At 43.6% G+C, this 27,244-nt stretch overlaps 1 long non-coding RNA gene across 1 annotated transcript in view; it reads right to left on the minus strand.

The window, feature by feature from the left end:
* Window positions 1–2,127: 2,127 nt before the first annotated feature.
* LOC141088374 (uncharacterized) overlaps window positions 2,128–27,244 on the minus strand; it is a 47,677-nt gene continuing 22,560 nt past the window's right edge. Inside the window, exon 3 of the long non-coding RNA XR_012231934.1 lies at window positions 2,128–2,522. This is a non-coding gene — a long non-coding RNA (uncharacterized lncRNA). The remainder of the gene's footprint in view (window positions 2,523–27,244) is intronic.

A 27,244-nucleotide genomic window follows, 5' to 3' on the forward strand; every position in this document is an offset into this window, starting at 1 on the left:
AAGCAGTCCACGAGTGTGTCCCACGACGATCTTGGGTAGAGAACTGCAGCATCAGCTGATGCTGCCGTTCTCTACGGGCTGCAGGAATCCAATGACGGAAGGTAGGTATCCTTCCGCACTGTTTTCCTCCGCCACTTAAAAAAAAAAAGTCCCTAGTCTCACTTTATGCCATTGCTGTGTGTGGACTGCTTCGGATCATGGGTGAGTATTTTTGTGGTTTGTTATGTTAATATTTATTCCGTAAAAGACAATGGCTTCGGGGAACAATGTGACAAGTATTGGTAAGTATGTTACTCTATGTTATATGTACTGTATGTCTATGTATGTATTGTATGAATGTATTGTATGTAGCATGCATGTAGTATGTATGTAGTATGTATGTAGTATGTATGTAGCATGTAGTATGTATGTAGCATGCATGTAGTATGTATGTAGTATATATGTAGCATGTAGTATGTATGTAGCATGCATGTAGTATGTATGTAGCATGTAGTATGTATGTAGCATGCATGTAGTATATATGTAGTATGTATGTAGCATGTAGTATGTATGTAGCATGCATGTAGTATGTATGTAGCATGCATGTAGTATGTATGTAGTATATATGTAGCATGTAGTATGTATGTAGCATGCATGTAGTATGTATGTAGTATGTATGTAGCATGTAGTATGTATGTAGCATGCATGTAGTATATATGTAGTATGTATGTAGCATGCATGTAGTATGTATGTAGCATGCATGTAGTATGTATGTAGCATGCATGTAGTATGTATGTAGTATGTAGGTAGCATGCATGTAGTATGTATGTAGCATGCATGTAGTATGTAGCATGTATGTAGTATGCATGTAGTATATATGTAGTATGTATGTTACATGCAGTATATATGTAGTATGCATGTTGCATGCATGTAGTATGTAGCATGTATGTAGTATGCATGTAGTATATATGTAGTATGTATGTTACATGTAGTATGCATGTTGCATGCATGTAGTATATATGTTGTATGTATGTTGCATGCATGTAGTATATATGTAGTATGTATGTTGCATGTAGTATATATGTAGTATGAATGTAGCATGTATGTAGTATGCATGTTGCATGTAGTATATATGTAGTATGTATGTTACATGTAGTATGTATGTAGCATGTATGTAGCATGTATGTAGCATGTAATTTTTTTTTTTTTTTTTACATTCAACACATTAGCCGGATGATGGGACTACTACTGTCCCATCATTGGCTAATGTGTCAATCACTGTCATAGTAGCATGCATCGCCCGATGGGACTTGTAGTCCCATCGGACGATGCCTGCACAGCCCCCCGGAGCCTGCACAGCCCCCCGGCAGGCCGGCACAGCCCCCCGGAGCCTGCACAGCCCCCCGGCAGGCCAGCACAGCCCCCCGGCAGGCCGGCACAGACCACCGGAGCCTGCACAGCCCCCCCGGCAGGCCGTCACAGCCCCCCGGCAGGCCGGCACAGCCCCCCGGAGCCTGCACAGACCACCGGCAGGCCGGCACAGCCCCCCGGCAGGCCGGCACAGACCACCGGAGCCTGCACAGACCCCCTGGCAGGCCGGCACAGCCCCCCGAAAGGCCCGTACAGACCCCAGAGAGGCTGTACAAGGCAAAAACAGGGTTTTTCTTATTCCGATACCGGAAGTCCCATAGACTTGAATGGGACTTCCGGTATCGGAATTGGCGATACCGATACTTTTTTTTAAGATCGGCCGATCCATTCCGATCCGATACTTTGAAGTATCGGACGGTATCGCTCAACTCTATCCATTACATAATTCTGCAAAGAGGGAACCATCATACCATTAAAAAATGCGAAAAGTTGATTGTCCTTCAATGTAGTGCATCCTGCTCTCAACATATTGTCGTGATACATTAATATTTCAAAACCAAGAAAGGGTTGGACAGCTTGAGGTTTCATGGTACACTTTTTAAAAAAAATTTTTTATACCGTCTCCTGTCTCCAATCACGTCATTCAGACTGCATTGTTGGTTATTCTCAAAATCTTAACTGAAAGCATACACAATTTTGTGTCACATTAGTAAACTTTATAGTCTTGCAAGGATTTTAAATAATTGGTGTAACGAATGGAAGCGGAGACAGAGATGGTGAAGTTTACATTCGCTTTTTATTTTTAAAGTGGAACCTCGGGACCACGGTCTGGGGGGCTCCGAAGGGGGCGTAACTAGTGAGCCCTGGGTACCCGTAGTAAAGTCCCTTGGACAGGACCAGAATGGAATACCCGGAGGACACAGATGCTACCTCCAGTTAGACCCCGGACACGTGGCAGCTGTCCCAGCGGGACCAAAAGGGTAACAGATACAATAGCAGAGTCCGTAGAGAAGTAGACACAGGTGAGGCAGGTCCTGGATCCGGGTAGTTGGTAGCAAGCAGGCTCCAGTAACCTTGTCACAGTCCACGGACACGGATGGCTGATGGCGGAACGGGATGGCACTTGCACAGGTGATTGCAGGGATTGCCAAGGGTAGCAGGATACAGATAATCTATGGAGACAGATAGCATGAGAAGATGCACAGAGACTGCTAACGCAGCACAGACAGGTCAGGAAGAGATCCGGATGTAGCAATGATAGATACTCGTTGCTCCGGCGCTCTCCCTATGGAGGAGAGACCACCATTGGATAATCACCAAACCAACTTTGAAAAATGCACTCTCTCCCTTTAAGAAGCCAGGGGAGCGCGCGTGCTCTAATAGCTCTGCCTGAAGACCTGCTGACAGGACGCCAGGAGATGGGGGAGGGAGAGAGAGCAGGATGCCAAGGAGCAGCATGAGACAGACAGGGAGCTCATTGCTGCACAGGGACAGCATGCAGGGCAGGAGGTGAGTGACCAGAATTGGGTGCAGCGGCAGACTGGGGCGCAGAGCCAGCACGGGGACTGGGTGTAACAATCGGTTTCACTCCCTTTTGGACTGATTATCTTTATCAGCCGCAACTCTGAAGTGTTATCAAGTTTTGGTGGAAAAGATGCATATTCTTTCATTCTTTTTTTACTTGCAGTCAGTTCTTCACTCTGTGTGATTTTCTATGTGATTTTTTATTTGAACATTGCGAAATGTACGGTAATTGTTTTGGGAAAAAACGCACTTTTCTGACATTCGACAATAATCTTTTTGAACCATGCCTTGTTGCCATCAGAAGACGATTTCAGTGAAGCCACATTATTTTCTTTATCTGATACACTAACATTTGAAAAAAAAATAAAATAAAAAAGATCTTCAAGTGTTTCTGGTCAGAAAAAGAACACTTTGCATGGAGGTGTAATTATTTTTTTTGGCGTGCAAATGCCATTTACTTTGATATGTTGAAAATCTTGTGCTGAAGTCCCAGTATTCATCACTTGTGTAGATTACCTTAGACCTTTTCTGTTTATTATTGGCGACTTCTAGATGTACCAAATAAATATTGTGAAGTGGATTTTCAAGGGCCCATCCAGTATGTGGGTTCCAAGGTGAAATGGGGTGCATATGACTATGCAGCAAGGCTGGCCTTGATGCCAATGTGTAAAACAAAGAGTGTTGAATATGAATGAATAATGAATATGAAGAATATGGAGAAGTGACTTTTACTAGGCCCATCCAGTATGTGGGTACCAAGGTGAAATGGGGTGCATATGATAATGCAGCAGGGATGGCCTTGATGCCAATGTGTAAAACAAAGAGTACGGGAGTACCAAAATGAATATGGTGAAGTGGATTTTCCTGGGCCCATCCAGTATGTGGGTTCCAAGGCATAATGGGGTGCATATGACTTTGCAGCAGGGAAGACACTGCTGTCAATCTTTTAAAACTAGAGTACGGGAGTACACAATGAATATGGTGAAGTGGATCTTCCTGGACCCATCCAGTATGTGAGTTAGAAGGTGAAATGGGGTGCATATGACTATGCAGCAAGGCTGGCCTTGCTGCCAATGTGTAAAACAAAGAGTTTGGGAGAACCAAAGGAATATGGTGAAGTGGATTTTCCTGGGCCCACCCAGTATGTGCGTTTCAAGGTGAAATGGGGTGCATATGAATTGGTAGCAGGGCAGGCCTTGCATTCAATGCTATCCTTTTTATGGAGGCCCTCCTGGACATCTTATGAAAGGGGTATTAGGGGCGTCGTAATCATGGCAGCCCATCAGCTCACAGCATAGGCTACAACAGTTTAGGAGATTAATAATGCCCCTTTAAGAAGATTAATGCCGCCTGATGCACCAGTAAAATAGGCTCTGTGACTTTAAAAGTTCCTCCTTCATAAATGAAACATGATGGGTCTGCTTATGTGTCGCACACCACATGGCCAACTAGGGTTGGTAAATGCTACAATGGCATTTCCCTGTGAATGCATTTGTAGTGTATTAAAGCAAAGTTAAAGTTGAAAAATGCTTCAAAAACGCTGCGTCTGAACTAAGCCCAAGTAGAGGAGGAACATTTCGGTCTGGGGTTAATTATTTTGCCTTATAGGCAAGTCATTAACCTGCAAAGGATGTAGCTTAACATATTTCCCAGGAAAATCCATTTTGGTTTCGTTTTGGGGTGTTTTTGTTGCACCACGAAAAATGGCATGAATCTTGGAAAAAATGTTTAACGCTGTGAACTAGGAGTCAGGAAAGCTTCCAGGGGCGATCCTCATGATGTCCCCGTGTCATTTGAGCAGTGTTTCCAGCATTTTCAGACGTTTCTAGACCTTAAAAGGACCCCGGGGGGATCGCGGCAAAAATGCTTGGGTCTCCCACAGACTTACATTGGGCTTGTTGTTCTGTCCGAGTACCCGAGTATTACAATTTGCTCGACCCGAACAACAAGCACCCGAGCATTTTAGTGCTCGCTCATCACTAGTGTCCACGCTGTGCAGTGATGAGGCAGTGACCCAAGAAAGTTCAAACCAAAATGTGTTTAGTGTCCAAAAACTCACACAGTACTTAGTACGCTGTACGGATCACAGCTGGGAAAGCACAAAACAGTCTGTGACCGGTTGCCATGAGCGACCGCACTATCGTGTAAGCAGGTGTGCCAGACCCTTTGGCTCCACTTGGCCCTGTGTTGCCTCACACATGAGTGCTCTGTCTGCTTACAGGACCAAAGCTGACACACCCAAACTCTTCCTGCAGGGTTTTTTTTTTCCTTCACTCCAATCTGTGGCCATAGGCCACTTATAAGATCTGGGCTGGAGGAAACGGACTGGATCCCACTACCTTCCTGCAGTCCATTAAAGAATAAAAGCCCATAGGGCAGCACGGTGGCTCAGTGGTTAGCACTGCAGCCTTGCAGCGCTGGGGTCCTGGATTCAAATCCCACCAAAGACAATATCTGCAAGGAGTTTTTAATTAAAAAAGGGCTCAGAAGAGCTTATATCTCAGAAGGATGAACCTAGATGTATAATGTATCTCAAAAAAATAAAGCCAAGTTTATATAAATATACAAAACTTTATTATATCATTAAACCAGGCAAAGGTAAACATGTGATATACACCATAAGTCACATCCAAGATAATATAAAACCAGTGAATGACAATTGCAACCCACGGCGCGATCAAGCGAACACCAATAGCAACTTGGGGTACCAAGTAAGAAGACGTTAAGTATAAATAACCCCACAAATCCACAGGTGCAGGTAAAGAGCAGCATCAGACCCCAACTAGAGAGAGGACAGTCAAAAGTAACTGTTATGATTGGTCACCGAAGAGGAAAGCAAGACCAAGCTAAGCCACAGAAAACCAGAGAGGTTGGTAACTAAGCGGATTGCAGACCCCTGATCCTATCCACACAACTAGCAGTAGCCGTGGAGCGTACCTACGATGATTCTAGATGCCTCGACAGAGCCAGAAAACTAAATAAGCCTAAAGCAAGAAAGGGGAAATCTAAACTGCCCCAGAGCAGACCCCAAAGGAATAGATAGCACCCAAACATATATTGTCAGTGAGACAAGATGAAAACACAAACGCAGGAAAATAGGCTGAGCAAATGATGGGGCCCAAACTACCTAGACAGGACAGGAAAGGAAAGACACTGTCTGCAATCACGCAAAAAACCCTGCAAAAAATGCCCAACACGTCTGATAGAAAAAACACTGAAGTCACTAGACTTCGCCCACTATATCAGCACTCTGATATATATTCTGAAAGCAGAGCAAAGAGAGGCCAATCTAATAAGGGACAAAAACAAACTGGCACAAACAGTAAGGGTACTGTCACACTTAGCGATGTACCAGCGATCCCGACCAGCGATATGACGCGGTCAGGATCGCTGGTACATCGCTAAGTGGTCGCTAGTGAGCTGCCACATAGGCAGATCTCACTAGCGACATCGCTGGGGACGGGGATCGCTACTTACCTGTCACACCAGGCGATCCTGCGTCCTCCCGCCCGGCTCCACGCGTCGCTCGTCCTCACAGCAGGAAGCGCCACAGGAAGCTGACGACGAGAAACAGTCCTGAACGTTCTCGCGCGATCAGCGATAAGCAGCGGGGGAGCCGGTCGCTGGTAAGTATCAGACACAGAGATATCGCTAGCAATATCGCTATAACGTCACTAGTTATAGCGATATTGCTGGCTATATCTCTTAGTGTGACATGCCCTTAACATAAGGATGGAAATTCAGCACAGCCCCAGCAGGGGCTGGCTGACCCCACAAAACTGAAATAGACAAAACCAAATCAAATGTGAACAATAGCAAAAGAACACTTAGCTTGAGCATGCAGGGACTGAGCTGGAAGCTAAGACCTTAGGAGGCAGGAAAAAATCACCAGCAGGGATAGAGGGAGTCGGCTGCCTTAAACCAATCAGAAACTCCAGATATCCAATCATCCTCCTCATTATCAGGTGGCAGACCATTGTTAATTAGATCAGCTCCATTACCTCCTGTAAGCACCAGAGGGAGCCCGGAAAAAGAACTCGCGACCCCTCTGTCAATATAACCAGCTCCACTACCTTCACTAGTAACCAGAGGTAGGCAAGAAAGTGAATTCACAACAAGTAACCACACGGAATCATATGTTTGGTCCACCCATATAAGTAAAAAAGTGCACTATTCATAGGGCCTCATGATATAAGGTCACAGGAGGGATTACACATACTAATGATCCATTATTTAATACAATAGGACATTCCTCCCAGACCTCCCATAAGTGAGAGTGGATAAGGGGTTAATGGAAAGTAAAAGCGCTCTTACCCATGCTATGATGCCCGCATGTCACGCTGGTGCCCCAACGCACGTTTCGCTTCCCGCTTCCTCAGGAGGCAGCGTGTATATATGTCAAAGTGGTCGCTTTAAATATCCCTCGCCTAATGATACAGGCCATTCAGGAAGTGTCCAAAGCACCCGGCCTGTATCATTAGTCGAGGGATATTTAAAGCGACCACTTTGACACGCTGACAGTGGATTTTCTTGGGCCCATCCAGTATGGGGGTTCCAAGGTGAATTGGGGTTCATATGATTATGCAGAAAGTCTGGCCTTGCTGCCAATGTGTAGAACAAAGAGTACGGGAGTACCAAATGAATATGGTGAAGTGGAGTTTCCTGGGCCCATCCAGTATGTGGGTTCCAAGGTGAAATGGGGTGCATATAAAACAAAGAGTAACGGGAGTGTCGGCACTGACACCACACTAGTTGGAAAGCATGGCTTTAAGGGTATGCCAGCCTGAACTTTTATTTATATAAATTACAATGCAATGATGAAATCCTAAATAGGATGCTTTTGGCTTCTTATTGTCCTTTACAATAAGGGAATCCAATTATAACTTAACCCCTTTTTGACATGTGACATACTATCCCATCCACAGTTCCTGGGCCCGTACGAACGGGGACGGGATAGTACATCACCACGATCAGCGGCGCTCACGGGGGGAGCGCCCGCTGGATCGCGGCTGGGTGTCAGCTTATTATTACTGCTGAACCCAACACTATATGCCAGGGGCGGTCACGGACCGCCCCCGGCACATTAACCCCCGGCACACTGTGATCAAACATGATCGCAGTGTATTGGGGGGGCACAGGGATGAATCACGCAGGGATAAATAAATTAAAAAAAAAAAATTCCCTAATAAATTCTTTTTTTTTGTAAATAAAAAAAACAATAAAAGTATACATATTTATTATCGCCACGTCCGTAACGACCTGCCCTATAAAACTGTCCCACTAGTTAATCCCTTTAGTGAACCCCTATAAAAAGCAGAAAACAATATTTTATCATCATACCGCCGAACAAAAAGTGCAATAACGCGCAATCAAAAAGACGTACAGTACAGACCAAAAGTTTGGACACACCTTCTCATTCAAAGAGTTTTCTTTATTTTCATGACTATGAAAGTTGTAGATTCACTCTGAAGGCATCAAAACTATGAATTAACATGTGGAATTATAAAATTAACAAAAAAGTGTGAAACACCTGAAAATATGTCTTATATTCTAGGTTCTTCAAAGTAGCCACCTTTTGCTTTGATTACTGCTTTGCACACTCTTGGCATTCTCTTGATGAGCTTCAAGAGGTAGTCACCGGAAATGGTCTTCCAACAGTCTTGAAGCAGTTCCCAGAGATGCTTAGCACTTGTTGGCCCTTTTGCCTTCACTCTGCGGTCCAGCTCACCCCAAACCATCTTGATTGGGTTCAGGTCTGGTGACTGTGGAGGCCAGGTCATCTGGCGTAGCACCCCATCACTCTCCTTCTTGGTCAAATAGCCCTTACACAGGAGGTGTGTTTGGGGTCATTGTCCTGTAGAAAAATAAATGATGGTCCAACTAAACGGAAACCGGATGGAATAGCATGCCGCTGCAAGATGCTGTGGTAGCCATGCTGATTCAGTATGCCTTCAATCTAATATATAAAGCTTCAAGTGTGTGTATGTATGTATGTGTATGTGTGTGTGTATGTGTGTGTGTATGTCCGGGATTGGCATCCGCACCGTCGCAGCTACAGCCACAAAATTTGGCAGAGTCACACGTCTGGACCCCGAGAGTGTCCTAAGCTATGTTGTGAGGCGAAATTTTAACCCCGCGAGTTCCAATTCACCAAACAATTTTGCCCCTATCTACATAATGGGGAAAAAGTGTGTGTGTATCAAGCCCCGCCCCTCATTATAATGTCATAATGGTTGCCATGGCGACGCTGATGTCATCATAGGTTGCTGATGTCATCATAGGTTGCAAGCCCCGCCGCTCATTATGATGTCATAATGGTTGACTATGGGATGGAGGATGTGTGATGGGTGTATGGGCACTGGACTATGGGATGGAGAATATGACAACAAGGGTCCCATAAATTAGAGGTGAAATGGAGACAAGGGAGAACCCTGCTCCAACACCAAAAGCAAAAGCTCAAAAACTGATATAAAACCAGGAGAAGCAAAAGAACATGCAATCATTTAGATATAAAAATATCAAAATTCTTTATTAAATAACAATGTTACAACATAGATAATAATGAGGTGCTCATAAAAAGTGTGGGCAATAAATCCCAAGAATCATCTCCCAAACCTCCCCAAGATGGAAAACCTGGTAAGTAGAAAAATGGGAATATAGCACATGTCTTGTCACATACAGAAGTACCATTACAACATCCAGGAACTAAATCACTAAAGCTCAGTGGCTAAGTACAATTCCAGTGCTGCCTGCTAAAGGGGTATGGTGAAATTCTGCCATAAAAAAGTGCCCACAGAAAGTTGCAGGAGACCCATGTGGCAACTTACCAGGGAGGAGAGGAAGAGGAGCGCCCAGCTGTGGAACCCCCGACGCACGTTTCGCGACGTCCCCCGCCGCTTTGTCAAGGAGAATATGTATGACTGGTATATGGGCACGGGACTATGGGATGGAGGATGTGTGATGGGTATATGGGCACTGGACTATGGGATGGAGGATATGTATGACTGGTATATGGGCACGGGACTATGGGATGGAGGATGTATGATGGGTATATGCGCACTGGACTATGGGATGGAGGATATGTATAACGGGTATATGGGCACGGGACTATGGGATGGAAGATAATTATAATTTGCTATAACTAACCACAGTTAGTTACTATGCCCGGGCAGCGCCGGGCTCTTCAGCTAGTCTAATATATAAAGCTCAAGTGTGTGTATGTATGTATGTGTGTGCGTATGTCTGGGATTGGCATCCGCACCGTCGCAGCTACAGCCACAAAATTTGGCACAGTCACACATCTGGACCCCGAGAGTGTCCTAGGCTATGTTGTGAGGCGAAATTTTAACCCTGCGCGTTCCAATTCACCAAACAATTTTGCCCCTATCTACATAATGGGGAAAAAGTGTGTGTGTATCAAGCCCCACCCCTCATTATGATGTCATAATGGTTGCCATGGCGATGCTGATGTCATCATAGGTTGCAAGCCCCGCCGCTAATTATGATGTCATAATGGTTGACTATGTGATGGAGGATGTGTGATGGGTATATGGGCACTGGACTATGGGATGGAGGATATGTGTAAAATAATGCTTATCTTGTAAAATACTCAGGACTAGTTACCAGATAAAAATATAGTGGTTTATTTGGATTCTTCCATCAAAGAAAGGAGTATTACAGAAAAACATAAAAATAGGTGAAAGAGAAATTGTTCATTAGTTATTGCAAAAGCTTGTCATCTTCTTTCTCTGAGATCCCACATGGCAAATGGCCTCTGTCTCTCTTAGGCTTCTTTGTAGTAAAGTAACATACCAGTTGTTCAGTTATGTCATCTTGCGTCTGTGTCTCATGATGGTGAGGAAAGGATCCAGCGACCTCTACAGTTAGCCATGAATTATATATGTCTCCTAAAGCACGTGGTCTCTACATATATGGAGCTGTCTTTCTACCATGAGCCAAGCTTAAAAATAGCCTATGTCATTTCAGCTAGCAATGTACAGAACTGGGTGTAATAAGAAATATTTAACGGATTATTAATATTTAACAATTCCCCCTTTTGAGGGAGACAGACATTAATTGGAACCCTCAAAATATAATGAGATCTTTTTTCCTTCTTTTCTTCTTCTTTGACAAAATAATTTAATATCAATAACATCAGATTACCGTTATAAGTACTCAATGACATAATTGATGTGAATTCATGTTATGGTAAGCCGTGAACAATATTCATATACAATATGTATAATTATACTTCCCTAAGTCTAAATTGAAGCATCTCAGGTCCAGTCATCATCATCTGATGTCATCTGGTCTTCATTTTGATGTCTTCTGTCTTCTTCTTGGTTCTTTTAAAAATACAGTTTTCCTATAGCATATAGATGTTGTAGAAATTGTGTTGTGTATCAAATCAAAGTCCATAAATTCAAATGTTAATACGAAAACAAAGTTTATAGATGCAGCTTTAATATCTGTGCAGTGTCACCTTTAAAAACCTGGGCTTACATTGGCTCGCCTTGGATATTCTGGAATCCTTCATCAGTACTGGTCTTTGAACAGGTGTGACGTCTTTGGTCAGTAAAGCAAGGGTTAAAATGATTCTTCCTTGCTAAACATAGCACCATAACCAGTCCTTGTCCTAATGCACAGGACATATGTCAGGGTTGTAGCTTCCTGACAATTACCTTATTGTTCACCAGCCTTCATCAAGCTTTACAGGTGATGGAAACCTCTGGAACTTGGTAAGAATGTGATAACACAGTTCACATCAGCATCATAGGATCATCGTCCTCTGGTTGTCAGGTTAGACACTTTAATTGTGACTGTCAGTGGTGGATACTGCACTTGTGACTGTCAGTGGTTGATACTGCACTTGTAATTAACACAGTTACTCAGTAATCATAGCTTTGTTACCTTCTGGGACTTCTGGATCGCGGCATTCTTCTTCTTGCAACTGATAAGAATCAATTTTAATATGAAAAGTCTTTATTAACGTAATTTCAGTATCTTGCTTGAAGTCTTCAATCCCTATTTTATACCAAATCTGGTAATTTTCCTATCCTATAATATCACAGCGTACCATAGCAATCAGTAATATCCATATAATTATTATCAGAATTTGTACCATATATAGATTTCAATATTTGAAATAATAAACCAATAATAAGTGATAATTAGAGTTGAGCGATACCGTCCGATACTTCAAAGTATCGGATCGGAATGGATCGGCCGATCTTAAAAAAAAGTATCGGTATCGCCGATTCCGATACCGGAAGTCCCATTCAAGTCTATGGGACTTCCGGTATCGGAATAAGAAAAATCCTGTTTTTCCCTTGTACAGCCTCTCTGGGGTCTGTACGGGCCTTTCGGGGGGCTGTGCCGGCCTGCCAGGGGGTCTGTGCAGGCTCCGGTGGTCTGTGCCGGCCTGCCGGGGGGCTGTGCAGGCTCCGGTGGGCTGTGCCGGCCTGCCGGGGGGCTGTGCCGGCCTGCCGGTGGTCTGTGCAGGCTCCGGTGGGCTGTGCCGGCCTGCCGGGGGGCTGTGCCGGCCTGCCGGTGGTCTGTGCAGGCTTCGGGGGTCTGTGCAGGCATCGTCCGATGGGACTACAAGTCCCATCGGGCGATGCCTGCTACCATGACAGTGATTGACACATTAGCCAATGATGGGACAGTAGTAGTCCCATCATGCGGCTAATGTGTTAAATGTAAAAAAAAAAAAAAAAAAAAAATTACATGCTACATACATGCTACATACATACAACATGCATACTACATACATGCTACATTCATACTACATACTACATACATGCTACATTCATACTACATATATACTACATGCAACATACATACTACATATATACTACATGCATGCAACATGCATACTACATATATACTACATGCAACATACATACTACATATATACTACATGCAACATACATACTACATATATACTACATGCATGCAACATGCATACTACATATATACTACATGCTACATACATACTACATATATACTACATGCATACTGCATGCTACATACATACTACATGCTACATACATACCACATATATACTACATACATACTACATGCTACATATATACTACATATATACTACATGCTACATACATACTACATATATGCTACATACATACTACATACATACTACATGCTACATACATACTACATATATACTACATACATACTACATGCATGCTACATACATACTACATGCTACATACATACCACATACATACTACATACATACTACATGCTACATATATACTACATATATACTACATGCATGCTACATACATACTGCATGCTACATGCATGCTACATACATACTACATACATACTACATGCTACATACATACCACATATATACTACATACATACTACATACAATACATTCATACAATACATACATAGACATACAGTACATATAACATAGAGTAACATACTTACCAATACTTGTCACATTGTTCCCCGAAGCCATTGTCTTTTACGGAATAAATATTAACATAACAAACCACAAAAATACTCACCCACGATCCGAAGCAGTCCACGAGTGTGTCCCACGACGATCTTGGGTAGAGAACTGCAGCATCAGCTGTTGCTGCCGTTCTCTACGGGCTGCAGGAATCCAATGACGGAAGGTAGGTATCCTTCCGCACTGTATTCCTCCGCCACTTAAAAAAAAAAAAGTCCCTAGTCTCACTTTATGCCATTGCTGCGTGGGAATTTCCCACACAGCAATGGCATAAAGTGAGACTAGGGACTTTTTTTTTTTTAAGTGGCGGAGGAATACAGTGCGGAAGGATACCTACCTTCCGTCATTGGATTCCTGCAGCCCGTAGAGAACGGCAGCAACAGCTGATGCTGCAGTTCTCTACCCAAGATCGTCGTGGGACACACTCGTGGACTGCTTCGGATCGTGTGTGAGTATTTTTGTGGTTTGTTATGTTAATATTTATTCCGTAAAAGACAATGGCTTCGGGGAACAATGTGACAAGTATTGGTAAGTATGTTACTCTATGTTATATGTACTGTATGTCTATGTATGTATTGTATGAATGTATTGTATGTAGTATGTATGTAGTATATATGTGGTATGTATGTAGCATGTAGTATGTATGTAGTATGTATGTAGCATGCATGTAGCATGCAGTATGTATGTAGCATGCATGTAGTATATATGTAGTATGTATGTAGCATGTATGTAGTATGTATGTAGTATGTATGTAGTATGTATGTGGTATGTATGTAGCATGTAGTATGTATGTAGCATGCATGTAGTATGTATGTAGTATATATGTAGTATGTATGTAGCATGTAGTATGTATGTAGCATGCATGTAGTATATATGTAGTATGTATGTATGTAGTATATATGTAGCATGTAGTATGTATGTAGCATGCATGTAGTATATATGTGTTATGTATGTAGTATGTATGTAGTATGTATGTAGTATGTATGTGGTATGTATGTGGTATATATGTGGTATGTATGTGGTATGTATGTGGTATGTATGTAGTATGTATGTGGTATGTATGTAGTATGTATGTAGCATGTAGTATGTATGTAGTATTTTTTTTTTTTTTTTTTAACATTTAACACATTAGCCGGATGATGGGACTACTACTGTCCCATCATTGGCTAATGTGTCAATCACTGTCATGGTAGCAGGCATCGCCAGATGGGACTTGTAGTCCCATCGGACGATGCTTGCACAGACCCCCGGACATCAGCACAGCCCCCCGGCAGGCCGGCACAGCCCCCCGGCAGGCCGGTACAGACCCCCACGGGGTGCACAGACCACCGGCAGGCCGGCACAGCCCCCCGGCAGGCCGGTACAGACCCCCACAGGGTGCACAGACCACCGGCAGGCCGGCACAGCCCCCCGGCAAGCCGGTACAGACCCCGGGCAGTCCACACAGCCCCCCGGCAGGCCGGCAGAGACCCCCGGAAGGCCCGAAATGATGGCGCATCATGATGCGCACACACCGCGCATCATGATGACGTCAGGCTGTCAATCAACTTTGAACTTCCGATTCCGATGCCGACTTCCGATATTGAAAAAATATCGGAAGTCGGTATCGGAATTCCGATACAGCAAGTATCGGCCGATACCCGATACTTGCGGTATCGGAATGCTCAACACTAGTGATAATACATTATTATCCATATTTTTTCCATGTGATAGAACATTTTTTTATGTCATAGGTGTAATTACCTTTTTCAACCCATAGGTGTCACTGTGTTTTATGTAACCAGCGTTATCATCTTTATTAATAAGGAATATATTTATTATACTAATAATATGTAGGAATGTATAGCCATGAACCAAAATAAGAATATATGAGTGAGCGAATGAATGAATAAAAGAATTGTTGCATATAACTCAGAAGTGAAACATTTTTCTTTGTAATGAAACCGTATCATTGTTATATTTAATGAAGCAAAATTCTATAGTAGATATTACATTACTATTGATGAAAGAAAAAATAAAAATGTAAGAATTAAAAATAAAAATAGAATACAAAATTGAAAATTAAAAATAAGAATAAGAATAAAAATAAAAATAAAAATAAGGCCTTTATGTTGATGCAGAGTAGTTATGTCTTCAGTAACATATACCCTTAATATTTCCATGATCTGGATTATTTCATAATTGTCATAAACTTGTGTTACCAAAATATTCAAATTATGCAACTTTGCATATAATATTCCTCTTACTGTAAAGAAATGACTCTTTATAATACTTAATGTTATTATACCCAATACTTATACCGTTGAACCTTATTTATTTCTTTTCTATTAAAATGTGTGAAGAAGAGGTACTAATCAAATGTGATGATGTAGTCAGGATCAAAAACATATTTTCCCCCTTAATACCAAAAAATATTGTTCTATGAAATAATTCATTTATCAAAACCATAATTAAAATAATTTATAAATTGTGTGAATATTATACTTGCTTATACCGTTATTTGTCTGAAGATGTGTAACCATTAAAATTAATTTGAATATCATAAAATTATCCTTTGGAAAAATTAATTTAAATGTAGACTTTCTTCATAAACCATTTTGATGTGCGATTGCACTTATCACAATTAACTAAATCAAGAAATAATTACTATAGAAATATAGAAATATATGTTGTATAGATAATATTTCATTATATATCCTAATATTCTAATAATTTAACTGATCTGCATATTTCTCCTAAAGATAAAGGCTTTTGGGGTTTGTTTTTTTTTTCTTTCTCTCATTCAGAATCCTGAGGCCTCACAAACGTATCACATTACTCGGTCAGCAGCTGCTCATACACTCAGTCACTGTCACTCAGACTGTGTCACATATTATCCCACATACGAAGGTGTGATGAATACACGTATTTTAACCCAAATTATCCTAATTATCAATGCATTGTAAACTATTTAAATTTAGTCTTAATATTTCTTTGAATATTCCCCACATGACATAAATATATGTATAGCTATACTTGACATTTAGGCCTGGAAAAAAAATTCCATTGATTTGAAAAAGTTGAGACCCCCTTAAAAATTCTTTTACTTATTATTAGAACAAAGTTCAAATTTCATATGCTGTGGTTGTCATTCAAACCATGCAGTTAGTTATATGCATATTATTTCAGTGTTAAATATATAAAATCATGCAATTATTGCAACTTCCTGTGTAAATAAAGGCATAAATCCTTGGAAGAGAATTTTTCCGGATTAAGTCCTGCTTTAAAATGAAAATTCTAAGGAAACATAAAAAATAAGGTTAATATCATATTCATAATTCTAAATATTATTACTGATGTAGATTTTAATTTTCATTAAAAAATACAGTTCTACTATTTCTACTTCTACAAACACTCTATATATACTGTATGAATATGTATATTCAAAACTATAGAACTACAGGATTATACTCTATATAATAATTACATATAACTCACTAATTGTATAACACTGTTACACAATATATATTACTTTTTTCCTAGCCAATTCCTACACCCATACTTATTTCTCTGCAAAAAATATCCTGAAAAGTTCTTGCCATTTTGAATCTGATAGATTCTTGGAGCAGAGTATTCAGTTTACAGGCCATGATGTCACTCACCACCTGCTTCTGTCTGTCAATTTCGGCCATCTTTGTTACAGAAAGAAGATCAAAACTCATCATTTTTCTTAACTCAATTTGTGTCTTTTCGGTGATCCTTTGCATCATTCCATAGGGCTTATAACAAATATGTGATTTTCTTCGTTCTTCATAGATTTGATTTTGGGGAAAACTCATTTTAGAAGGTTTTGCTAATGCAGGCTTCTGATAAGATTTTACTCTGCCTGTCTTTACAAAATTAGCACAATTTACTTTCCTTTCACGATTCTCGTGTTTTCTGGCAAAATCAAGGGATTGCGCACATTCAAACAAAGAATCTTTTTGTGACGCAATAACACGAGATGCAGGATTTAAAAACCAAAATTTGCTTACAAAACTCCTTATGAGTAGAGTTGAGCGAAACGGGTCGAAAAAATTCAAAAGTCGCCGACTTTTGGCAAAGTCGGGTTTCATGAAACGAAACCCGACCCTAGGATGAGGTCGACCACGAGGTCGGCGACTTACGCGCCAAAGTCGCGTTTCAAAAGTTTGTTTTGCGTTCTTTTTCAGCCAATCAGGATCCACGGACACTGTGGGCAACGTGATGACATAGGCACGGGTCACCACTAGTGTTGAGCATTCCGATACCGCAAGTATCGGGTATCGGCCGATACTTGCTGTATCGGAATTCCGATACCGACTTCCGATATTTTTTCAATATCGGAAGTCGGCATCGGAATCGGAAGTTCAAAGTTGATTGACAGCCTGACGTCATCATGATGCGCGGTGTGTGCGCATCATGATGCGCCGTCATTTCGGGCCTTCCGGGGGTCTCTGCCGGCCTGCCCGGGGGCTGTGCCGGCCTGCCGGGGGGCTGTGTGGACTGCCCGGGGTCTGTACCGGCCTGCCGGGGGGCTGTGCCGGCCTGCCGGTGGTCTGTGCACCCTGTGGGGGTCTGTACCGGCCTGCCGGGGGGCTGTGCCGGCCTGCCGGTGGTCTGTGCACCCTGTGGGGGTCTGTACCGGCCTGCCGAGGGGCTGTGCCGGCCTGCCGGTGGTCTGTGCACCCTGTGGGGGTCTGTGCCGGCCTACCGGGGGGCTGTGCCGGCCTGCCGGGGGGCTGTGCTGATGTCTGGGGGTCTGTGCAAGCATCGTCCGATGGGACTACAAGTCCCATCTGGCGATGCCTTCTACCATGACAGTGATTGACACATTAGCCAATGATGGGACAGTAGTAGTCCCATCATCCGGCTAATGTGTTAAATGTTAAAAAAAAAAAAAAAATACTACATACATACTACATGCTACATACATACTACATATATACTACATACATACTACATATATACTACATGCATGCTACATACATACTACATATATACTACATGCATGCTACATACATACTGCATGCTACATACATACTACATACATACTACATACATACTACATACATACTACATACATGCTACATACATACTACATATATACTACATGCATGCTACATACATACTGCATGCTACATACATACTACATACATACTACATACATACTACATACATACTACTTACATGCTACATACATACTACATATATACTACATGCATGCTACATACATACTGCATGCTACATACATACTACATACATACTACATGCATGCTACATACATACTACATGCTACATACATACTACATACACACTACATACATACTACATACATACCACATATATACTACATACATACTACATACATACTACATACATACTACATATATACTACATATATACTACATGCATGCTACATACATACTACATACATACTACATGCTACATATATACTACATACATACTACATACATACTACATACATACTACATGCATGCTACATACATACTACATGCTACATACATACTACATATATACTACATGCATGCTACATACATACTGCATGCTACATGCATGCTACATACATACTACATACATACTACATGCTACATACATACCACATATATACTACATACATACTACATACAATACATTCATACAATACATACATAGACATACAGTACATATAACATAGAGTAACATACTTACCAATACTTGTCACATTGTTCCCCGAAGCCATTGTCTTTTACGGAATAAATATTAACATAACAAACCACAAAAATACTCACCCACGATCTGAAGCAGTCCACGAGTGTGTCCCACGACGATCTTGGGTAGAGAACTGCAGCATCAGCTGTTGCTGCCGTTCTCTACGGGCTGCAGGAATCCAATGACGGAAGGTAGGTATCCTTCCGCACTGTATTCCTCCGCCACTTAAAAAAAAAAAAAGTCCCTAGTCTCACTTTATGCCATTGCTGTGTGGGAAATTCCCACGCAGCAATGGCATAAAGTGAGACTAGGGACTTTTTTTTTTTTTAAGTGGCGGAGGAATACAGTGCGGAAGGATACCTACCTTCCGTCATTGGATTCCTGCAGCCCGTAGAGAACGGCAGCAACAGCTGATGCTGCAGTTCTCTACCCAAGATCGTCATGGGACACACTCGTGGACTGCTTCGGATCGTGGGTGAGTATTTTTGTGGTTTGTTATGTTAATATTTATTCCGTAAAAGACAATGGCTTCGGGGAACAATGTGACAAGTATTGGTAAGTATGTTACTCTATGTTATATGTACTGTATGTCTATGTATGTATTGTATGAATGTATTGTATGTATGTAGTATATATGTGGTATGTATGTAGCATGTAGTATGTATGTAGTATGTATGTAGCATGCATGTAGCATGCAGTATGTATGTAGCATGCATGTAGTATATATGTAGTATGTATGTAGCATGTAGTATGTATGTAGCATGCATGTAGTATGTATGTAGTATGTATGTAGTATGTATGTAGCATGCATGTAGCATGCAGCATGTATGTAGCATGCATGTAGTATATATGTAGTATGTATGTAGCATGTAGTATGCATGTAGTATGTATGTAGTATGTATGTGGTATGTATGTAGCATGTAGCATGCATGTAGTATGTATGTAGTATATATGTGGTATGTATGTAGCATGTAGTATGTATGTAGCATGCATGTAGTATATATGTAGTATGTATGTAGCATATATGTAGTATGTATGTAGCATGTAGTATGTATGTAGTATGTATGTAGTATGTATGTAGCATGTAGTATGTATGTAGCATGCATGTAGTATATATGTAGTATGTATGTAGCATGCAGTATGTATGTAGCATGCATGTAGTATATATGTAGTATGTATGTAGCATATATGTAGTATGTATGTAGTATGTATGTAGCATGCATGTAGTATATATGTAGTATGTATGTAGCATATATGTAGTATGTATGTAGCATGTAGTATATATGTAGTATGCATGTTGCATGCATGTAGTATATATGTAGTATGCATGTTGCATGCATGTAGTATATATGTAGTATGTATGTTGCATGTAGTATATATGTAGTATGTATGTTGCATGTAGTATATATGTAGTATGAATGTAGCATGTATGTAGTATGTAGTATGAATGTAGCATGTATGTAGTATGCATGTTGTATGTATGTAGCATGTAATTTTTATTTTTTTTTGTACATTCAACACATTAGCCGGATGATGGGACTACTACTGTCCCATCATTGGCTAATGTGTCAATCACTGTCATGGTAGCAGGCATCGCCCGATGGGACTTGTAGTCCCATCGGTCGATGCCTGCACAGACCCCCGAAGCCTGCACAGCCCACCGGAGCCTGCACAGCCCCCCTGGCAGGCCGGCACAGCCCCCCGGCAGGCCGGCACAGCCCACCGGAGCCTGCACAGCCCCCCTGGCAGGCCGGCACAGCCCCCCGGCAGGCCGGCACAGACCACTGGAGCCGGCACAGCCCCCCGAAAGGCCCGTACAGACCCCAGAGAGGCTGTACAAGGGAAAAACAGGATTTTTCTTATTCCGATACCGGAAGTCCCATAGACTTGAATGGGACTTCCGGTATCGGAATCGGCGATACCGATACTTTTTTTTAATATCGGCCGATCCATTCCGATCCGATACTTTGAAGTATCGGACGGTATCGCTCAACTCTAGTCACCACCATCTTTCAGAAGGGCATGCAAGTGATTGGCTTGCTTTGGTGGGCGTCACAGGGGGTATAAAAGGGCGTGCACGCCGACCGCCATCTTACTTCTGCCGATCTCAGTATAGGGAGAGGTTGCTGCTGATTCTGTAGGGAGAGCGTTAGGCAGGGAAGAAGACAAAAAAACTGCTTCTGCTGCTAGCGATTTGGCCTGCACAACACACCAGTCACTGTGTGTGCAGTGCAAGGGGAGGCTATATAGTGGTGTATCAGTGGTGTTGGTTGTTGGGCTGCCTTCTAAGGCTTCCTGACAGGCTGGCATTGCTGTTTACCCACTGCTCCGCAAACTGCTTTTTTAAAAGCAATCCAATCTCCCTTATCCTCTAGTCAATTTGGTCACAGCTGTGCCATCGAGCCTGTCACATAGCGCTCAGATATTCATTGGGCCTCAAACTGCTTTTTTAAAAGCAATCCCAATTTTTTTTTTTTTGTCCTGCTGAGAAGAAAAAAAACTGCTTCTGCTGCTGATAGCAATTTGGACTGCACAACACACCAGTCACTGTGTGCAGTGCAAGGGGAGGCTATATAGTGGTGTATCAGTGGTGTTGGTTGTTGGGCTGCCTTTTAAGGCTTCCTGACAGGCTGGCATTGCTGTTTACCCACTGCTCCGCAAACTGCTTTTTTAAAAGCAATCCAATCTCCCTTATCCTCTAGTCACTTAGGTCACAGCTGTGCCATCGAGCTTGTCACATAGCGCTCAGATATTCATTGGGCCTCACACAGTCCAAAAGTGTCCAGTGTCCAAAAGTGTGTGCAGAGATTCAAACTCTCACTTATCCTCTAGTCACTTAGGTCACAGCTGTGCCATCGAGCCTGTCACATAGCGCTCAGATATTCATTGGGCCTCACACAATCCAAAAGTGTCCAGTGTCCAAAAGTGTGTGCAGAGATTCAAAATCTCACTTATTCTCTAGTCACTTAGGTCACAGCTGTGCCATCGAGCTTGTCACATAGCGCTCAGATATTCATTGGGCCTCACACAATCCAAAAGTGTCCAGTGTCCAAAAGTGTGTGCAGAGATTCAAACTCTCACTTATCCTCTAGTCACTTAGGTCACAGCTGTGCCATCGAGCTTGTCACATAGCGCTCAGATATTCATTGGGCCTCACACAATCCAAAAGTGTCCAGTGTCCAAAAGTGTGTGCAGAGATTCAAACTCTCACTTATCCTCTAGTCACTTAGGTCACAGCTGTGCCATCGAGCTTGTCACATAGCGCTCAGATATTCATTGGGCCTCACACAATCCAAAAGTGTCCAGTGTCCAAAAGTGTGTGCAGAGATTCAAACTCTCACTTATCCTCTAGTCACTTAGGTCACAGCTGTGCCATCGAGCTTGTCACATAGCGCTCAGATATTCATTGGGCCTCACACAATCCAAAAGTGTCCAGTGTCCAAAAGTGTGTGCAGAGATTCAAAATCTCACTTATTTTCTAGTCACTTAGGTCACAGCTGTGCCATCGAGCTTGTCACATAGCGCTCAGATATCAGTGGGCCTCACACAATCCAAAAGTGTCCAGTGTCCAAAAGTGTGTGCAGAAATTCAAAATCTCCCCTGTCCTATAGACACCTTGTTTTACATACTATATAGTTTGTTGGATTTTGTCTACATTTCTACCAAAAATGAGGAAGGCTGGTGGAAGAGGCCGTGGAATTGGGCGGGGGTTGGCAGCTGGTAATGATGGTGTTGGTGGTGGATCTGATGGTAGTGGCAAGAGCAAAATAGGACCGAATGCAGGAGGTGTTGAGCCTGCGTCATCGTCTGGCTACATAAGGCCTCGAACGCTTAGTTTTCTAGGAGTTGGCAAACCGCTTTTAAAGCCAGAGCATCAGGAAAACGTTTTGTCTTACATTGCTGACTCAGCCTCCAGCTCTATCGCCTCCTCTTCTTCAGTTGTAAAAAGTAAAAGCACTGAGTCGTCATTGAAGGCTCATGTTCATGAACCACACCTTTCCTTGTGTCCTTCACCCCAACCAAGATTGAAGGATGACGCAGGCCATACTACTGATTACTCCATGGAGCTGTTTTCACATACCATGCCTGGATTATCAAGTGAAATGGTGAATTACCCAGGCCAAGATGAATCTGACATGGAGTGCACTGATGCACAGCCGCTGATGGATGATTCTGCTGGTACATTCACTCAGAGCACTACATTGTCCTCGCAGTGTACAGAGCCAGATTCTGACCCTGATGAGACTCAGGTGCCCCTTCCCGCACACTATACCACCATACACGGTGACACAGAGGAAGGTGCACATGACATAGAAGAGGAGGTGATGGATGACCCAGTTGTTGACCCAGATTGGCATCCATTTGGGGAAGAGGGTGCTGCTTCCAATAGCTCAGATGAGGAGCATCCACAGCAGACATCGACATCGCAACAGCTGTTATCTGGCAGGCCCGGAGCACTCCAAAGACAGGTTCCAAACATCAAAAGAGTTGCTGGACAGCTTGTCCAGAGGGTCAAAAGATCACAGCGTGCTAGGCCGCAAAATGTCTGCCAAAGTAGGAAGAGTGCAGTGTGGCACTTTTTTGAACAAAATCCTCATGATCAGGCCAAGGTTATCTGTAAGAAGTGCGCAAAGACCTTTAGCCGAGGGAAAAATCTGAAAAATTTGAATACCAGTTGCATGCTTAGACATTTAACCAGCATGCACTTGCAAGCGTGGACACAACACCAAACCTCAAGTGCCACATGTGCAACTGATCACAACGAAGGTAGTCAGCAACGCTACATTGTTTCCTCCACTGTAAGCCCACCGGTTAGCACAGCAGCAAATGTTGAGGTGTCGTTGCAAGGCCACAACAGTCAGGGAATCCCACTGTTATATCAACGAAAGACTGATTCTAGGCCATCAGAAAGAACACCAACTCCATCACCATCATCAACCCTCTCTCAGTCCGCCCTGTCCACCGCTACTTCCAACATATGCAGCTCTCAAGTCCAGCTCACCCTCCCAGACACTATGAGTAGGTCAAGAAAGTACTCAGTCTCTCATCCGCGTACACTGGGTTTGAACGCCCACATTGCCAAACTAATCTCGTTTGAGATGATGCCCTTTCGGTTGGTGGAAAGCACAGCTTTCCGCGAACTCATGGCCTATGCAGTACCACGCTATGACCTACCCAGTTGCCACTTCTTCTCTCGCAAAGCCATCCCAGCCCTCCACCATCATGTGAAAGACCGCATTGTCCATGCACTCAAGCAGTCAGTGAGCGGAAAGGTGCACCTCACAACTGATGCATGGTCCAGTCGGCATGGCCAGGGCCGTTACGTGTCCATCACTGCGCACTGGGTTAATGTGGTGGATGCAGGGTCCACCGGGGACAGCGGTGGTGGGACAGTGCTGCCTAGCCCACGGTATAGGAAACAGTTGGCTGTAGGCGTTCGACCCTCCTCCTCCTCCACCTCCTCCAGAAGCGAAAGCTCGTCCACAGAGCGCAGTCGTACGAGCACTCCATCTGCAGCTGCCACTGTTGCACACGATGTGTCCCCCTATCGAGCAGCTAGTGGAAAGCGTCAGCAGGCTGTATTGCAGATGATGTGTTTGGGCGACAGACACACCGCCGAGGTGCTGGCCGAGTACTTGAAGCGACAAACTGAGTCATGGCTGGGCAGTGTACATCTTGAGGCAGGCAAGGTAGTTAGTGATAACGGCCGTAATTTTGTGGCAGCCATAGCCCTTTCAAAACTCAGCCACATACCTTGCTTGGCTCACACCTTGAACCTGGTGGTGCAGTGCTTCCTCAAAAATTATCCGGAGTTAACAGCCCTGCTCCAGAAGGTGCGAAGACTGTTTGCGCACATCCGCCGGTCGCCTGTACACTCCGTTCGTATGCAGAAGCTGCAGCGATTGCTCCACCTTCCCAACCACTGCCTCATTATCGACATTGCAACAAGGTGGAACTCCACCCTGCACATGGTGGAGCGGCTGTGCGAGCAGAGGCAGGCCATAATGCATTTGTGGGAGGATACACGGCCAGGCACTTTGAGAGCAGACATGGAGTTGACAGGTGTGCAGTGGTCGAAGCTGAAAGACCTTTGTAAAGTCCTTCAGTGTTTTGAGGAATGCACACGGCTGGTAAGCGCAGACGACGCCATCCTAAGCATGAGCATCACACTTATGCGTCTGCTCATGCAAACTTTGACGCACCTTAAGGAGCAGGCGTCTGCAGCCAATGTTGATGAGGAGGAAGAGGAGGAGGGAATCCTTGATGACATTCAGCCATTGTCTGCTCAGGGACCTCTCCTGGACGAGGTGGAGGAAGAAGAGGAGGAGGAGGAGGATGATGGGGATGATTACTTAGGGGAGGAGGATGCATCTCGTGGGGCAAGTGGAAATGTTGGCGTGGCAAGGTCTGGTACAGGGTTTGTGCGTGACTGGAGGGATGTGGATTTGCCAGAAAGTGCTCCTCCACCCAGCACTCGCAGTGCATCATTGACACCGGGAACATTGGCCCACATGTCAGATTATGCCTTGCAGATCCTAAAAAGGGAGCCCCGCATTGCCAAAATGATGAACGATGATGACTACTGGTTGGCCAGCATCCTGGATCCAGGCTATAAAGGCAAATTACAAAACATCATGCCACAGGAGAACCTTGACCTAATATTGGCTAATAAACAAGCAACTCTGGTAAATCGGTTGCTTGAGGCATTCCCAGCACACAGCAGCGGTGATGGTTCTCACACGAGCCCTACGGGCCGGGGGCAACTTGGCAGAGGTGTTCGTGGTGCACACAGCAGAAGTGGCGTTGGAGACAGGGGTTTCATGACAATGTTGTGGACTGATTTTTCAAATACCGCTCACACAACTGGTAATACTGCATCGATGGAAAGTGACAGGAGACAGCAGTTGTCAACTATGGTAACAAACTACTTTTCCTCCCATATCGATGTTCTCCCACACAGGTCATTCCCCTTTGACTATTGGGCCGCTAAACTGGACACCTGGCCTGAATTGGCACAATATGCCTTACAGGAGCTCGCTTGCCCAGCTGCAAGTGTGCTATCGGAAAGAGTCTTCAGTGCAGCTGGATCAATCCTGACAGAAAAAAGGACCCGTCTGTCAACCCAAAATGTGGATGGTCTAACCTTCATTAAAATGAACCACGCATGGGTTTCCAAGGATTTTGTCCCACCTTCCCCTGATGACTAGAGTTGAGCGATACCGTCCGATACTTCAAAGTATCGTATCGGATGGTATCGGCCGATCTTTAAAAAAAGTATCGGTATCGCCGATTCCGATACCGGAAGCCCCATTCAAGTCTATGGGACTTCCGGTATCGGAATAAGAAAAACCCTTTCCTGCCCTTGTACAGCCTCTCTGGGGTCTGTACGGGCCTTTCGGGGGGCTGTGCCGGCCTGCCAGGGGGTCTGTGCAGGCTCCGGTGGTCTGTGCCGGCCTGCCGGTGGTCTGTGCAGGCTCCGGGGGGCTGTGCCGGCCTGCCGGGGGGCTGTGCCGGCCTGCCGGGGGGCTGTGCCGGCCTGCCGGGGGGCTGTGCAGGCTCCGGGGGGCTGTGCCGGCCTGCCGGGGGGCTGTGCCGGCCTGCCGGGGGGCTGTGCCGGCCTGCCGGTGGTCTGTGCAGGCTCCGGGGGTCCGTGCAGGCATCGTCCGATGGGACTACAAGTCCCATCGGGCGATGCCTGCTACCATGACAGTGATTGACACATTAGCCAATGATGGGACAGTAGTAGTCCCATCATCCGGCTAATGTGTTAAATGTAAAAAAAAAATAAAAAAAAAAAAAAATTACATGCTACATACATACAACATGCATACTACATACATGCTACATTCATACTACATACTACATACATGCTACATTCATACTACATAAATACTACATGCAACATACATACTACATATATACTACATGCATGCTACATACATACTGCATGCTACATACATACCACATATATACTACATACATACTACATGCATGCTACATGCATGCTACATGCTACATACATAACACATATATACTACATGCATGCTACATACATACTACATGCTACATACTACATATATACTACATGCATGCTACATACTACATGCTACATACATACTACATATATACTACATGCATGCTACATACATACTGCATGCTACATGCATGCTACATACA

The sequence above is a fragment of the Dendrobates tinctorius genome, unplaced genomic scaffold (genome assembly GCF_039654945.1).
Source record: "Dendrobates tinctorius isolate UK_male_01 unplaced genomic scaffold, ASM3965494v1 ptg000038l, whole genome shotgun sequence".
NCBI classification, from domain to species: Eukaryota; Metazoa; Chordata; class Amphibia; order Anura; family Dendrobatidae; genus Dendrobates; species Dendrobates tinctorius.